Here is a 15,238-nt window from a genome sequence, read left to right on the forward strand (position 1 = left end):
TTTTTAATTTTATATTTCTGCTACTCTTGCTTTCAGTATTCATTTTCACTCAGGGATTTCATTGTTGGATTGATCTCTTCTGTTCTGACTCCTTGGCTTGATCTCTTCTGTTTTGGCTCCTGTTTTTATCCTTTTTCCCCTTTTTTCTCTTCTTTTTGTAAGTATGCAAGTCTCTACAGGTGTTCTTGGCTGTGGAATGTTATTTCACCATTACTCTTGGGGTTTTGTCTTCTGTTCTGTGAGGCCTGTAAAGTCTTGGTGTTACAGTTAGTAAGGGTCAGGCCTGAACTCCCAAGGTAGAAGACCCAAGTATAGGACTTGGACCACCAGAGAACTCCTGACCCCATGAAAAATTAATCAGTGAGAGCCCTTCCAAAGGCCTCCATCTCAACACTAAGAACAAGCCCCACCAAAAGGCCAGCAAGTTTCAGTACCAGATGCCTCACACCAAAGCTTCAGCAAAGTAGGAAGACAAAATTGGCCATTAGAAGAAAGGCTGCCCAAAGTCATACCAATCCCAAAGACAACACAAAATACAATACTGGACATGGCATAGCCCTTCAGAAAGACAAGATCCAGTTTTATCCACAAGAACATAGGCACAAGTCTCCCAAACCAAGAAACCTTCATAAGGCACTTGTCCAACCCCAACTATGGGAGTTAGACTCCATAATTAAGGGGAATTATGACATTCAAGTGTGCAGAAAGGAGATCCTAAATACAGTAAATTTTTAAAAAGTGAAAAGACAGAGAAATATGCAGAAGATGAAGGAACGTGGTAAAACCCAAAAAGATCAAACAAATGAAGAGGAAATAAGCAGTCCACCTGAAAAAAAAAAAAAAAAAGTCTGAGTAGTGATAGTAACGATGATCCAGAATCTTGAAAATAAACTAGAGGCACAGATAAATAGACTGGAGGCATGGATTGAGAAGATACAAGAAATGTTTTACAAGGACCTAGAAGAATTAAAGAACAGACAATCAGCATGAACAACATGATAACTGAGATTAAAAATACATGAGAAGAAACCAATAGCAAAACAATGAGGTAGAAGAATGGATAAGTTAGCTGGAATATAGAATGGTGGAAATAACTGAAGTATAACAGCATAAAGAAAAAAAGAATAAAAAGAAATGAGGACAGTCTCACAGGCCTCTGGAAAAACGTTAAAGGCACCAGTATTCGAATTATGGGGGTACCAGAAGAAGAAGCCAGAAGAAAGGCTATTTGAAGATATTTGAGATTATTAAAAACTGAAAATTTCCCTAACATGGGAAAGGAAATAGCCACTCAAGCCCAGGAGGCCCAGAGAGTCCCATACAGAATAAACCCAAGGAGAAATAACCAAGACACATATTAGTCAACTGAACAAAAATTAAACACAAAGCACAAATATTAAAAGCAACAAGGGAAAATTAACAAATAACATAAAAGGGGATCCCCATGAGGTAAATAGCTGATTTCTTAACAGAAACTCTGCAAGCCAAAAGGGATTGGCAGGATAAACTCAAAGTAATAAAAGGAAGAAGAAGAAAAAAAAACTACCACCAAGATTACTGTATCCAGCAAGGATTTCATTTAGATTTGATGGAGATATCAAAAGCTCTGCAGACAAGAAAAAGCTAACAGAATACATCACCATCAAACCAGCTTTACAATAAATGCTAAAGGAACTTATCTAGATGGGAAACAGAAGAAAATGAAAAGGCCTATATGAACAAACCCAAAACAATAAAGTAAATGGTAATAGGATCAAAGATCTCAAGAATTACTTTATATGTAAATGGACTAAATGCTTCCACCAAAAGACACAGATTGGCTGAATGGATACATAAATAAGACCCCTACATGTGCTGTCTATAAAAGACCCACCTCAGACTTAGGGACACATACAGACTGAAAGTGAGGGGCTAGAAAGAGATATTCCATGCAAATAGAAATCAATAGAAGAGGGAGTAGCAATACTCATATCAGATAACATAGACTTTAAAATAATGACCATTACAAGAGTTGTGGCTCAGCTGGTAAAGAATCTGCCTGCAATCAGGGAGACCTGGGTTTGATCCCTGGGTTAGGAAGATGCCCTGGAGAAGGGAAAGGCTACCCATTCCAGTATTCTGGCCTGGAGATTTCCATGGACTGTACAGTCCATGGAGTCGCAAAGAGTCGGACACGACTGAGAGACTTTCACTTCACTTCACTTCACTTCACAAAAGATAGGGTTTTACAGGTGGCTCAGTGGGTAAAGAATCCAATAGCATGAAGGAGACAGGAGATGCAGGTTTGATCTCTAGGTTGGGATGGTTCCCTGGAGGAGGGCATGGCAACCCTCTACAGTATTCTTGCCTGGAGAATCCCATAGAAACAAGAGCCTGGCAGGTTACAGGCCATACAGTTGCAGTCGGACATAACTGAAGCAATTGAGAACACATGCACATATGCACAAGAGATAAAAAAGCATGCAGCATAATGAACAAGGGATCAATCCAATAAGAAGATATAACAATTATAAGTGCATTCAACATAGGAGAACCTCAATACATATGGCAAATGCTAACAACCATTAAAGGGGAAATCAACAGTAACACAATAATAGGGGGGCTTTAATACCTTACCTACACCAATGGACAGATCATTCAGACAGACAATTAAGGAAACACAATCTTTAAATGATACATTGGATCAGTTGGACCTAATTGATATCTACAAGGCATTTCATTCAAAAACAGTAGATTTCACTTTTTTCTCTTGTGTCACAAATCAAACCTTGGTAAATTAAAACAAAAACTGAAACATTTCAAGCATGTTTTCTGACCACAGTACTATAAGATTAGATATAAACTACAAGAAAAGAAAAACTAAAATAACACAAACACATGAATGCTAAACAATATGCTTCTGAATAACCAAAAGGTCACTGAAGATATCAAAAGAGGAAATTAGAAAAATACCTTGAAGCAAATGGCAATGAAAACAGGACAATTCAAAACCCATGGAATGCAGTAAAAGCAGTGCTGAGAGGGAAGTTTACAGCAATACCACCCTATCTCAAGAAATAAGAGAACCATCAAACAAACAACCTAACTTTATATGTAAAACAACTAGAAAAAGAACAAAAGAAAAAATAAACTTTAATCAAAGGCTATAACTAAAGATAAAAAATGGCATTATAAAATGATAAAGGGAAGGGATCAGGGCAAGAAGAGGATATTATACTCATTAAACATGTATACCTGATACCAAACAACTAAATATACAAAGCACGTACTAAGAGACATAAAGGGAAAATAAGAAACAATAAAATAATAGTAGAGGACTTTTAATACCCTGCTTACACTGTGGGAAAATATTCTAGACAGAAAATCAATATGGCAATAACGATCTTAAATGACACAGTAGATATCTATAGGATATTTGACTCCAAAACAGCAGAAATTACTTTTATTTTGAAGTGTACATGGAACTTTCTCCAGGATAGATCACTCTCTAGGCCACAAAATAAGTTTGAACAAATAAAAGACAATAGAAATTATTTCAAGCAGTTTTGAACCACAATGGTATAAAACAAGAAATCAACTACAGAAAGAAAAGTAGAAAAGGGAAAAAAAAATGTGTGGATACTAAAAAGAATATGCTACTAAAAAACCAATAGTTTGAAGAAGAAATCAAAGCAGAAATCAGAAAATATCTCAAGACAAATGATAATGGAAGCATAACCCTCCAAAATCTATGCATTGCAGCAAAAGCAGTTTTAAGAGAGAAGTTTATAGCTATAAAGGTCTTCCTCAAAAAAACAACAAATATCTCAAATGAACAACATAACCTATAGCATTAAAAAAAATAATAAAATAAGAAGAAATAATACCCAAATTCAACAGAAGAAAGAAAGCAATAAAGATGAGAGAGGAAATAAATAAAATAGAGAGCAAAAGATCATAGAAAAGAGAGCAAGGATACTGAGAGTTACTTTTTCAAAAAATATATATAAATGAAATATTGTATGTCTTTAGGCTGGCTCACCAAGAAGAAAAGAGAGGAGATCAAAATAAACAAAATAAATGACACAACATTAGCAAAAGGAATGATAAATATCACATGATAATCTCAATATATTCAGAAAAAACATTTGACAAAATTCAGCATTCATTCATGATTTAAAAAAAAAAAAAAAAAAAAAAAAACAGCTCTTCAAAGCGGGTGTAGAAGAATATATCTCAACAGACTAAAAGCCATGTATGACAAGCCCACAACCAGTATCATACTCAAACATGAAAAGTTGCCTTTTCTCTAAATTCAGGAACAAGGCAAGATGCTCATTCTGGACACTTCTATAATACAGAATTGTGCAATTCTGACCACAGCAATCAGCCAAGAAAAAATAGTAAAAAGCATTAAAAATTGAAAGGGAAGAGGTAAAACTCTTACTATTTGCAGGTGACTTGCTGCTTTATGTAGAAAACCATAAAGTCAGATTACCTGGAATTCCTAGTCCTTTTGAGGCTCTCCAGGCTGGGTAACTGAATCTGGGGCTCACGACCTTTGCAACAGTGGGAGAACTTTGTAATTATTGTCCTCCAGTTTGTGGGTTGCCCACTAGGTGTGTAAGTGGAATTTGATTTTATCATAACTGTGCCTCTACTACCATCTCATTGTGACTACTCCTATGTCATCGGGTATAGGGCATCTTTTCTTAGTGGGTTCCATCATCCTTCTGTCGATGATTGTCCCTTTCTTTTTGTTTGTTTGTTGTGTGTGTGTGTGTGTGTGTGTGTGTGTGTGTGTGTATCTATCATAGGTTTTTGATTAGTGGTTACCATGTGGTCGAAATATGTTGAGTCATAATTGCATGTATTTGTTTTAAACTTGTAGTCATTCAAATTCAAACACATTATTTTTTGGTTTATTAAGTTCTATAGTTGGAGAGTAATTGCTTTACAATGTGTTGGCTTCTGCTATAAAAGAAAGTGAGTCAGCCTTAATTATGTATATGTCCTCCCTCTTGAGTCTCCCTCCCCCCTCCCATTCCACCTCTCTAGCTCGTCACAGCAATAGACTGGGCTCCCTGTGTTATATAGCATCTTTCCACTAGCTACCTATTTTATATGTGATAGTGTATATATGTCAATGCCACTTTCTCAATTCGTCCTACCCTCTCCTTTCTTCACTGTGTCCACAAGTCTGTTCCGATATCTGTGTCTCCATTCCTTCCTTACAAATAAGCTCATCAGTACCACTTTTTGTGTGTGTTAATACACATTTGTTTTATCTTTCTAACTGACTTCACTATGTATAACAGGCTCTATGTTCATCCACCTCACTACAACTGATTCAAATTTGTTTTTTTTTCTTTTTTATGGTTGAGCAATATTCTGTTTATGTATGTAACACATCTTCTTTATCTATTTATCTGTTGATGGTCATCTAGTTTGTGTCTATGTTCTGGCTATTGTAAATAGTTCTGCAGTGAACATTGGGTATATGTGTCTTTTTGAATTGTGGCTTTATCAGGGTATATGCTCAGTAGTGGGATTGCTGTGTCATATGTTAATTTTATTCTTAGTTTTTTAAAGGAATCTCCATACTGTCCTCCATAGTGGCTGTATCAGTTTACATTCCCACCAACAGTGAAGGAGAATTCCCTTTTTTTCTCCAAAACCTCTCTAACATTTCTTCTTTGTAGATTTTTTGATAATGGACCTTCTGATTAGTATGAGGTGATACCTCATTGTATTTTTGATTTTCATTTACTTAATAATGAGCAATTTTGAGCATCTTTTCATGTGTTTATCGACCATCTGTATGTCTTTGGAGAAATGTCTTTTTAGGTCTTCTGCCCCCCCCCCTTTTTTTTATTAGATTGTTATTTTTCTGATGTTGAACTGAATGAGTTGCTTATATATTTTGGACATTAATTCTTTGTCAGTTGATTCATTTGCAATTATTTTCTACCATTCTGAGGGTTATCTTTTCATCTTGTTTATGATTTCCTTGGCTGTGCAAGTTTTTAAGTTTAATTAGGTCTCATTTGTTTATTTTTGCTATTTTTCCATTACTCTAGGAGGTAGGTTAAAGATCTTGTTGTGATTTATATCAGAGTCTACAACCTATGCTTTCTCCTAAGAGCTTTATAATTCCTGGCCTTACATTTAAGTCTTTAATTCATTTTGAGTTTATCTTTGTTTATGCTGTTAGGGACTATTCTAATTTCATTCTTTTATACAGAGCTGTCCCATTTTCCCAACGTAACTTATTGAAGGGCTATCTTTTCTCCATTGTATATTCATGAGTCCTTTGTCAAAGGTAACATGTCAATAGATGTGTGGGTTTATCTCTGGGGTTTGTATCTTGTTCAATTGATCTATATTTCTATTATTGTGCCATTACCATACTGTCTTGATGAATACAGCTTTGTAGTATAGTCTTAAGTCAGGAAGGTTGATTCCTCCAACTCCATTCTTCTTTCTCAATATTGCTATTTGGGGCTTTGTGTCTCCATACAAATTGCAAATGTTTTTGTTCTAGTTTTTTTGAAAATACCATTGGTTATTTGATGGGGATTGCACTGGGTCTGTAGATTGCTTTGAATAGTACAGTCATTTTCACAATATTGATTCTTCCATTCAAGAACATGGTGTGTCTCTCCATCTCTTTGTGTCATCTTTGATTTCTTTCAACAGTGTCTTCTAGTTTTATGCATACAGGTCTTTTGTCTCTTTGGGTAGGTTTATTCCTAGGCATCATACTTTTTATTGTGATGATAAATGGGATTATTGCCTTAATTTCTTTTTCTGATTTTTCATTGTTAGTGAATAGGCATGCAAGAGATTTATGTGTAATAATTTTGTATTTGTGATTTTACTAAATTCACTGATTAGCTCTAGTAATTTTCTGATAATATCTTTAGGATTTTCTATGTATATTATCATGTCATCTGCAAACAGTGAGAGTTTTACTTCTTCTTTTACAATACGGATTACTTTTATTTCTTTTCCTTCTCTGACTTCCGTGGCTAGGGCTTCCAGAACTATATTGAATAATAGTGGTGACAGTGAGCACCCTTGTCTTGTTCCTAATTTTAGAGGAAATGGTTTCAATTTTTCACCATTACAAGTAATGTTTGCTGTGAATTTGTTGTACCTTTATTATGTACCTTTACTATAGAAGGTAGACTCCTTCTATGCTGATTTTCTGAGAGTTTTTATTGCATATGGCTATTGAATTGTGTTGAAAAATTAGTTAATATAATGTATCACAGTGATTGATTTGCATATATGGAATAATCTTTACATCCCTGGAATAAACCCCACTTGATCATGGTGTTTGATCCTTTTAATGTGTTGTTGATTCTGTTTGCTAGATTTTGTTGAGAATTTTTACATCTATGTTCATCAGTGATGTTGGCTTGTAATTTTCTTTTTTGTGATATCTTTGTCTGGTTTTGGTATCAGGGTGATGGTAGCCTCATAGAAAGAGTTTAGGAGTTTTCCTCCACTTAAATTTTTTCGAAGAGTTTAAGCAGGATAGGTGTTAACTCTTCTCTAAATGTTTGGTAGAATTTGCCTGTGAAGCAGTCTATTGGAAGACTTTTTATCACAGTTTTTATTTCAGTGCTTGTGATTAGTCTGTTTATATTTTCTATTTCTTCCTGGTTGAATCTTGGAGGTTTGTACCTTTCTGAGAATGTGTTCATTTCTTCCAGGCTGTCCATTTTATTGGCATATAGTTGCTAACAGTAGCCTTTCATGACAAATACATTCTAAAGGATTTATATATTTTACTCCCTTGCTTCATATTTTTTCTTCTTGATGTCTTATTTTACATCATCATTTTTATCCCTTAATAGTTCATTGAGTTGTAGTTGCTTTTACAATCTCTTTGCATTTTAATCTATATATTGGCTAGTTTAGGTGCTTTTCATTTTTTACTGTATTTTTCCTTTCCTAGTGGGATTTCCCCTTTCCTATGAATTCTTAATTCTTTTCATTTAGAGAGGCCCTTCAACATTTCTTTAAGGATAGGTTTAGTATTGATTAATTATTTTAGTCTTTGATTGTCTGGGAAGTTCTTTATCTCTTTTTCTATTTTTCTTTTGAGAACTTTATTTATTTATCTATTTTTGGCTGTGCTAGGTCTTCATTGCTGCTCTGGCTTTTTCTAGTTGTAGAGAGCAGGGCCTATTCTCCAATTGCAGTGCCTGGGCTTCTTTCTCATTGGAGTGGCTTCTCCTGTTGTGTAACATGGGCTCCAGGGTGTGAGGACTTCAGTATTTGAGACTCCACAGCACAGGCCCAATAGTTGTGACACATGGGCCTAGTTGCTCCGAGGAAAGTGGGATCTTCCCCAGTCAGAGATTGAACCTATGTCTCCTTCATTGGCAGGCAGATTCTTTACCACTGAGTCACCAAGGGAGCCCTCTTTTTCTATTCTAAATTATAATCTTTCTGGGTAGAACATCCTAGGTTGCAGGTTTTTCCTTCCAACACTTTGAATATATTAAATATCATGCCACTCCCTCTGGTCTGCAAAGTTTATCCTCAAAAATTAGCTGATAGCTTTATGGGATTCCCTTGTAACTGACTGTTTTTCTCTTGCTTCTTTTAGAATTATCTTTTTTGTCTGTCATTTTAAATGTGACATATCTTGGTATGGGATTCTTTGGCTTCATCGTATTTGGGAACTTTTGTGCTTCCTGTACCTGAATATCTGTTCCTTTCTTCAGATTTGGGAAGATTTCAGCCATATTACTCCAAATAAGTTTTTGACACCCCCCCCTTCTACTTCTGGTACTCCTATACTGTGAATATTAGAGTGCTTAATGTTATATCAGAAGTCTTTTTGATTGTTTTCATTTGTAAAAAATTAGTTTTTCTTTCTGCTGCTCTGAGTGTGTAATTTCCATTATTCCATCTTCCAGATTACTTTTGCATTTTTCTGTATCTCTTTATCTAGTATTTATTCATTCTAGGGTAATTTTTATATCAGGTATTGAATTATTTATTTTTGATTGGGCATTTTTTAGTTTTTAGTTCCTTGTTTAAATATTCAGTGTTTGGATCAATTCTTTTTCCTAATTGATTTAACACTTTTATTATCAATATTTTGAATGTTCTATCTGGTAAATTCTTTATTTTGGTTTCATCATTTATTTTTTTAGTGTTTTATCTTGCTTTCAGTTTAGAGTAGTTCCTCTGTCTTTTCAAAATTTTGCTTAATTTCTCTTTCTCTGTGAATTTAGGTCAAATGGTTACATATTGTATTCTTTAAGTCTGTTTTTATGTTGGAGTGCCTCAAAAATTTTATACCATTAAAAGCTGTTCCTCTTCTATAGCATAATGGACAGGGAAAATAAAACATTGAGATCAGTTGATCTCTTTCTTCCTATATCTTTGTCTATCTAGGTGAAGCAGAAACAGGAGGAAGTGACCAGTATTTTATATACTTACAAAATAAAGTATGTATTAGTAGACATTTCTGTCAATTTGAAAGTACTTCAAGAAATGAGGATGAAGATTTCCACCCTTAAGGCTCTACCAACTCAGATATTCAATGACCGAGAATATTGTGGTGTAAGAATAAATGTCCATGTTTGTCTTATTTTGACTTCATATTTTAAGGTCATTTACATGAGGAAATAAAATATTCATGGGGTAAGAAGCGCAGGTATATCCATTTTTGGAATGACTTAATTATGTCCCTGGAGATAAGGAAACCTGTATTTTATTATGAAAACATCATAAAAGGAAATTTTGTCATGCAGCATATTTTGGGATACTTATCTGGTATTTTTCATCATACATTACAGTATGAAATGACTGATCCCCTGAGGATTTTTTTTTTTCTCTAACTTAGCTGGCAGCAGTTTGTAAAGGCCCAGGTAAGATAATTAGCAAACTTACCTAGATACTTTAGTTTAACAACTTCATAATGGAAATTTTCAGTATTGATATAATAAGTTATTTTTTTTTTTTTTTTTTAGGATTTTGAAATGCTTCACAAGGCAAAGGAGAGCAAAGCGATTCTGAAATTTCTGAAGATAGAATGAATGGTCAGCAATAACACAAAATATATTTAGCAAGGTGGATCTACATATAGTCCCATATACATCAGTTGCTTTTAATTGTAATAGAGTTAAACTTTCATTAAAGTTAATCACTACCTAGACTAAGTTGTAATCACTAACATATGGGACTTTTTATTTCCATTATGCATTTAAATCTCTTTATTACACCATAAACATTTTATTAATACAGAACTATGTAAAAATAAGAATATTGTTTAATATCACCAGACTCTTCTTTTAAATCATTAATAGCTGTCAATTCATAGCCATGAAATAGACTTTTAGTGCAATTTTTAATTTACTTTTAGTAAACATTTCTCAATACATTTAACAAAGGCCTACATACTGTACTGGGGCTGTTCAAGAGAATAAAAGTAAAAAAGATCACTGGGCTCCATTCCAAATCCTCCCAGATGAAAATAGGGAGGAAATAAAAATTTGTATTGTTAACAAACCCCCCAGGTGACTTTTTTTTTTTTGTATACTAAACTCTGGTAACCAATACCAAAGAATAACAAAAATGCTAGGTCATCCCTCCACCTCTGCTATAAAATGGAAGTCTTCCTCAAAATCTGTTTTTCCTCCTGTGGTTTCTATCTTGTTGAATGGCACCTCCCTTCACTCAAACCCTAACTCTAAATCCTGAGAGTCACCGTTAATATCACCCACTCCCTCACTTCTGTATGCAATCAATTACCAAACTCTAGATGTGCTAGTCTTAATATCTCAGCTATTCCCCAAGCTCTCCAGCTATTGCCCTTGTTCCTGTCCTCATCGTTCTTGCAAATATTTTAACTGCTTGCTTCCAGTTTTACTATTCTAGATATCTTTTTTTTTTTTTTTTTTTTTACAATATTGTAGTGGTTTTTGCCATACACTGACATGAATCAGCCATGGATTTACATGAGTTCCCCATCCCGATCCCCCCCTCCCAGTTTTACTATTCTAATATCTGCCCTTTGCATTGCTGCTAAGTCAAGACTTTTCAACCTTGACTGAATCTTGGAATCACCTGAGTAATTTTAAAAGCTGGATACCATTTTTAATGATTTTAATATGCACCTCAAGTTGTGAACAATAGAATTAGATCTTTCAAAACATAAGTTTAATCAAGCATATGTAGCTGCAGCAAAATGTCTCTCACAGTGTGGTATAAGAAAACCACGGTCCTCAGAATCATCTGCATAACTTATTAAATATGTGGATTCCTGGACCTTTCCCCAGACCTCTAAAACTGAGCAAAGATATTTGAATTTTACATGAACAGCTTCAGATTATGTACTAATTTTTGAGAAGTGTTTATCTATAGGTTAAAATCTAAACCCCATATTCATTCTGTGAAGCAAACTTTTGTAGATCATTCTTTTCACACTTTTTAGTTACATCCAACTATCTTCTCCATTAACCCTCCTTACCTATTTGTAGTTTTCTAGATGTATCAGTTTATCAGGCATTATCTTGACTTTTTTTTACACACTTGCAAGCCCATATTGTCTCACCATCTGCTTGACAAATAATTACTGAAATTTTAAGGAAAATTCCTCTGAAAGCCTTTTGTGACCTCTTTCATCCTAACAGAATGAAACACCATTTTTCCTTAAACTTACATGGTACCTAATACCTATTTTTATCACAGCACTAGTAACAGTTTAGAACTATTGTCTCCTTTGAAAGTCAAAATTGTAAGTACTTCTTCAGTGTTCACTATGTTCCAGACACCGTTCTACAGTGCTGTATATGAGTTTACCTATATACAGTGTTTACAACCCTGTGAGATAGGTGCTATAATCATACTTATTTTATGAATAAGGAAAATGAATTGTCAAGTAGAAATTTTCAAAAAGCTACAGAGTTAATAAGTGATAAATCTAGATTTTTGACCCATTACATAGGTGAGGCAAAAGGCCCTGTTTTAATGGAGAAGAAAAGGATCTAAAAGGAGAGAAAACAGCAAAAAGTGAGTCTGTAGTGTGTGTCCCTATAAAATAAGTCTCACATATTGGCCCTCCTTATGGTCAAAATGACCAGAGAGATGGGAAATAGAGTCCTTAAAAATACCACCTAGGTTTAGGGGATCCAGAAAAGAGAAAAGAGTGGTACCTCTTGTTTCTAAAGTCAAGCCAGGGCCTCTCATTGCATCAAAACTGAGAAGTTGAAATTCTTAAGCAAGGGTCTAGGATAATGGGGCTGAGGGCAGCCTGATAAAGCCTTAATCCTCCATTACAGTGAGTGAAATAACATCCCAAACTTTCCCATGCCTCTTATGGGAATAAACAAAGACCAACCAAGTGAAAACAATTAAAGCTTATTTAATCAAATATTGCTATAATAAGTAGTCACCATCACTTACATTTTTCAAAACCTCAAAGGCAGGCAAAGGAGTAAGAAATCTTTATAATGGAAAAAATGAAGGCTTCACATATGCCCTGATTGGAAACTATTGGCAAGGGGAAGCTGAAGCAGACTAACTAGAAGCAGGGCATATTAGGTTTAATCTGTTAGGGAAGCATATTCTGTTTCCGTCACTTAGTCCTAACTTGTAAGCAGAACCAAAAATTAGGGAAGCTGGCAGTTGTTGATCGTGTTCTGGCTGTTTTGAACTTATTGCTACAGGAGGTTGTTTGGCTTCCTGCGCAGTTTACTGCAAAGGTTGTGGTTTGGCTTCCTGAGTTAGCTGTTGCAGGTTATTGGTTTGAGTTCTGTTTTCATATAAGAACTGGCCTTTGTCTATTTGTATATTCAGTTTCATATTCCACTCTAAGAGAGGATCAAAGGTGGTTGAGGGTGAGCCAGAAGATTATAGAAACCTTCAAGCTCATGAAATGGATGATGGGAGACTTTTATGAAACTGGTGATCAGAGAATAGAGGGAGATAAATATATCATCGACCATTTAAAATCAGTTTTTCCTTTAAAACAGGGAAAATGCCTATCATATGCAAACATTTTGCCCCCTTTAACCCCTTATTCCCCCATCTTTCAGGCAGAGAATAAGAAAACTCAGGAGGATTGACATCCAGCATAACAACATTAACTTGAGCTGCCCAAAGGACTATTAATCTGGGGAGTATAAAAAGTTTACTGACTTTGCAGATACAATACCCTGACAGTCATCCACTGAGAAAGCATTTTTCTCATCTCCCCTTCAAAATTCCCTGTAATGGATTGACTGGTAGCCTCTGAAAATATATGTATGCATCCTAATCCTTAAAATTTATTAATACTAGCTTATTTTGAAAAGGGGTCTTTGCAAATGTAGGAATCTTAAGATAAGGAAATCACCCTGAATTATCCATTTGGGTCCTAAATGTAATGACAATAATCCTTATTAGAGTGATATTATAGAAAGAAGAGAAGGCACCATGACCTCTGAGAGAGAGACTGGAGTGATATGACCTCTTGCCAAAGAATGTCTGGAAACAATTGAGGCTGAAGAGGCAAATAATGGTTTCTCCCCAAGAGACTCCAGAGGGAATGCAGACTTACTAACATGTTTATTTCAAACTTTTGACCTCAGGGTTGTGAGAACTTAAACATCTGTTATTTTAAGCCACTCATTTTGTGGTAATTTGTTACGGAAGTCAAAGGAAACTCATATTATGCCCCATGTGCAATTTCCCAAAATTAAGACAAAAGAGAATAAAAACTTCTAGAGACATGAGTAAAGTCAAAAGAGGAAGAGGTTTCCCATTATACCATTAGAGGATGAACACCGGGATGCCCCTAAATTCACAGCATAAATGAGAAAGCTAGTAAAATAAAGCAAGAGTCATTCCCAAGCCCCAAATAACTTTTATAAACTCTGTAATGCTGATAGTTTGAAAAGGCAAATGGCTACACAATGAAATTAACATAGTCGTATGATACCAGCATTTCTGAAAAATGAAATAAAACACAAGAAAATGCTATAGTATATGGCATATATTTTTTTAAAGTTTTAAACTCAGAACTCACTCAGGATACAAAAGCAGTGAGCACTGCTTCAAAACTTTGCAAGGTGAATTAACCAACAGTCACCTGGGGCAAAAATTATAATTAAGACATTGCCTAAAGCTTGTGAGGAATACCTGAAGGATGAGTTTCCTAATCTTGGGGAATTAGGGCATTCAAATGTACCCATGTATACTACTGTATTTAGAAAGTCAAACAATGCCAAGGACAAACATGAAAAATTATACTGTTCAGTGCTCACTTCGGCAGCACATATACTAAAATTGAAACGATACAGAGATTAGCATGGCCCCTGCACAAGGATGACACACAAATTCGTGAAGCGTTCCATGTTTAAAAAAAAGAAAAAGAAAAATTATACTGTTCAGTGATTGGAAGAATTAATATTGTTAAAATGATCATACTACTAAAAGCAATCTACAGATTCAATGCAATCCCTATCAAAATATGACAGGCAATTTTCACAGAACTAGAACAAAAAAATTCTAAAATATCTATGGAAATGAAAAGGCCCCAAAGAGCTGAAACAATTTTGAGAAAGAGAAACAGAGCTGGAGGAATCACACTCTATGACTTCAGACTGAAAATACAAAGCTTTAGTAATCAAAACATTATGGTACTGGCACAAAAACAGACACATGGATCAACAGAACAGAACAGACAGCCCAAAATAAGCCCATACACTTATAGTCAATTGATCTACAACAAAGGAAGCAAATTATACAATGAAGAAAAGACAGACTCTTCAATAAGGGGTATTGTGAAAACTGGACAGCTACATGTAAAAGAATGAAATTAGAACATTTCTCATACTATATACAAAAATAAACTCAAATGCATTAAAGACATAAACATTATATCAGAAACCATAAAACTCTTAGAAGCAAACATATACAGATCACTCTTTTTCATAAAACATAGTAATTTTTTTGGATCTATCTATCTAAAGCTAAAGGAATGAAACCAGAAATAAACAAAGGGGACTTAATTAAACTTAAAATATTTTGCCCAGCAAAGGAAGCCATTGATAAAATGAAAAGAAAATTTACTGAATAGGAGAAAATATTTATTAATGATATGACCAATAATGGATTAATGTCCAAAATATATAAACAGTTCATACAAGTCAACTTTTAAAAAATAACAATAACAAACAACTCAATCAAAAACCAGGCAGAAGATCTAAACAGACATTTTCCAAAGAAGCCGTACAGATGGACAACAAGC

General features: G+C 34.6%; 1 non-coding gene across 1 annotated transcript; it reads left to right on the forward strand.

The window, feature by feature from the left end:
• The first annotated feature begins 14,244 nt into the window (after positions 1–14,244).
• On the forward strand, positions 14,245–14,348 carry LOC122436107. The gene has a single exon (XR_006267878.1). It is a non-coding gene; the product is annotated as a U6 spliceosomal RNA (small nuclear RNA).
• The last annotated feature ends 890 nt before the right edge of the window (positions 14,349–15,238 follow it).

This window comes from Cervus canadensis, chromosome X, assembly GCF_019320065.1.
Source record: "Cervus canadensis isolate Bull #8, Minnesota chromosome X, ASM1932006v1, whole genome shotgun sequence".
In the NCBI taxonomy this organism is placed as follows: Eukaryota; Metazoa; Chordata; class Mammalia; order Artiodactyla; family Cervidae; genus Cervus; species Cervus canadensis.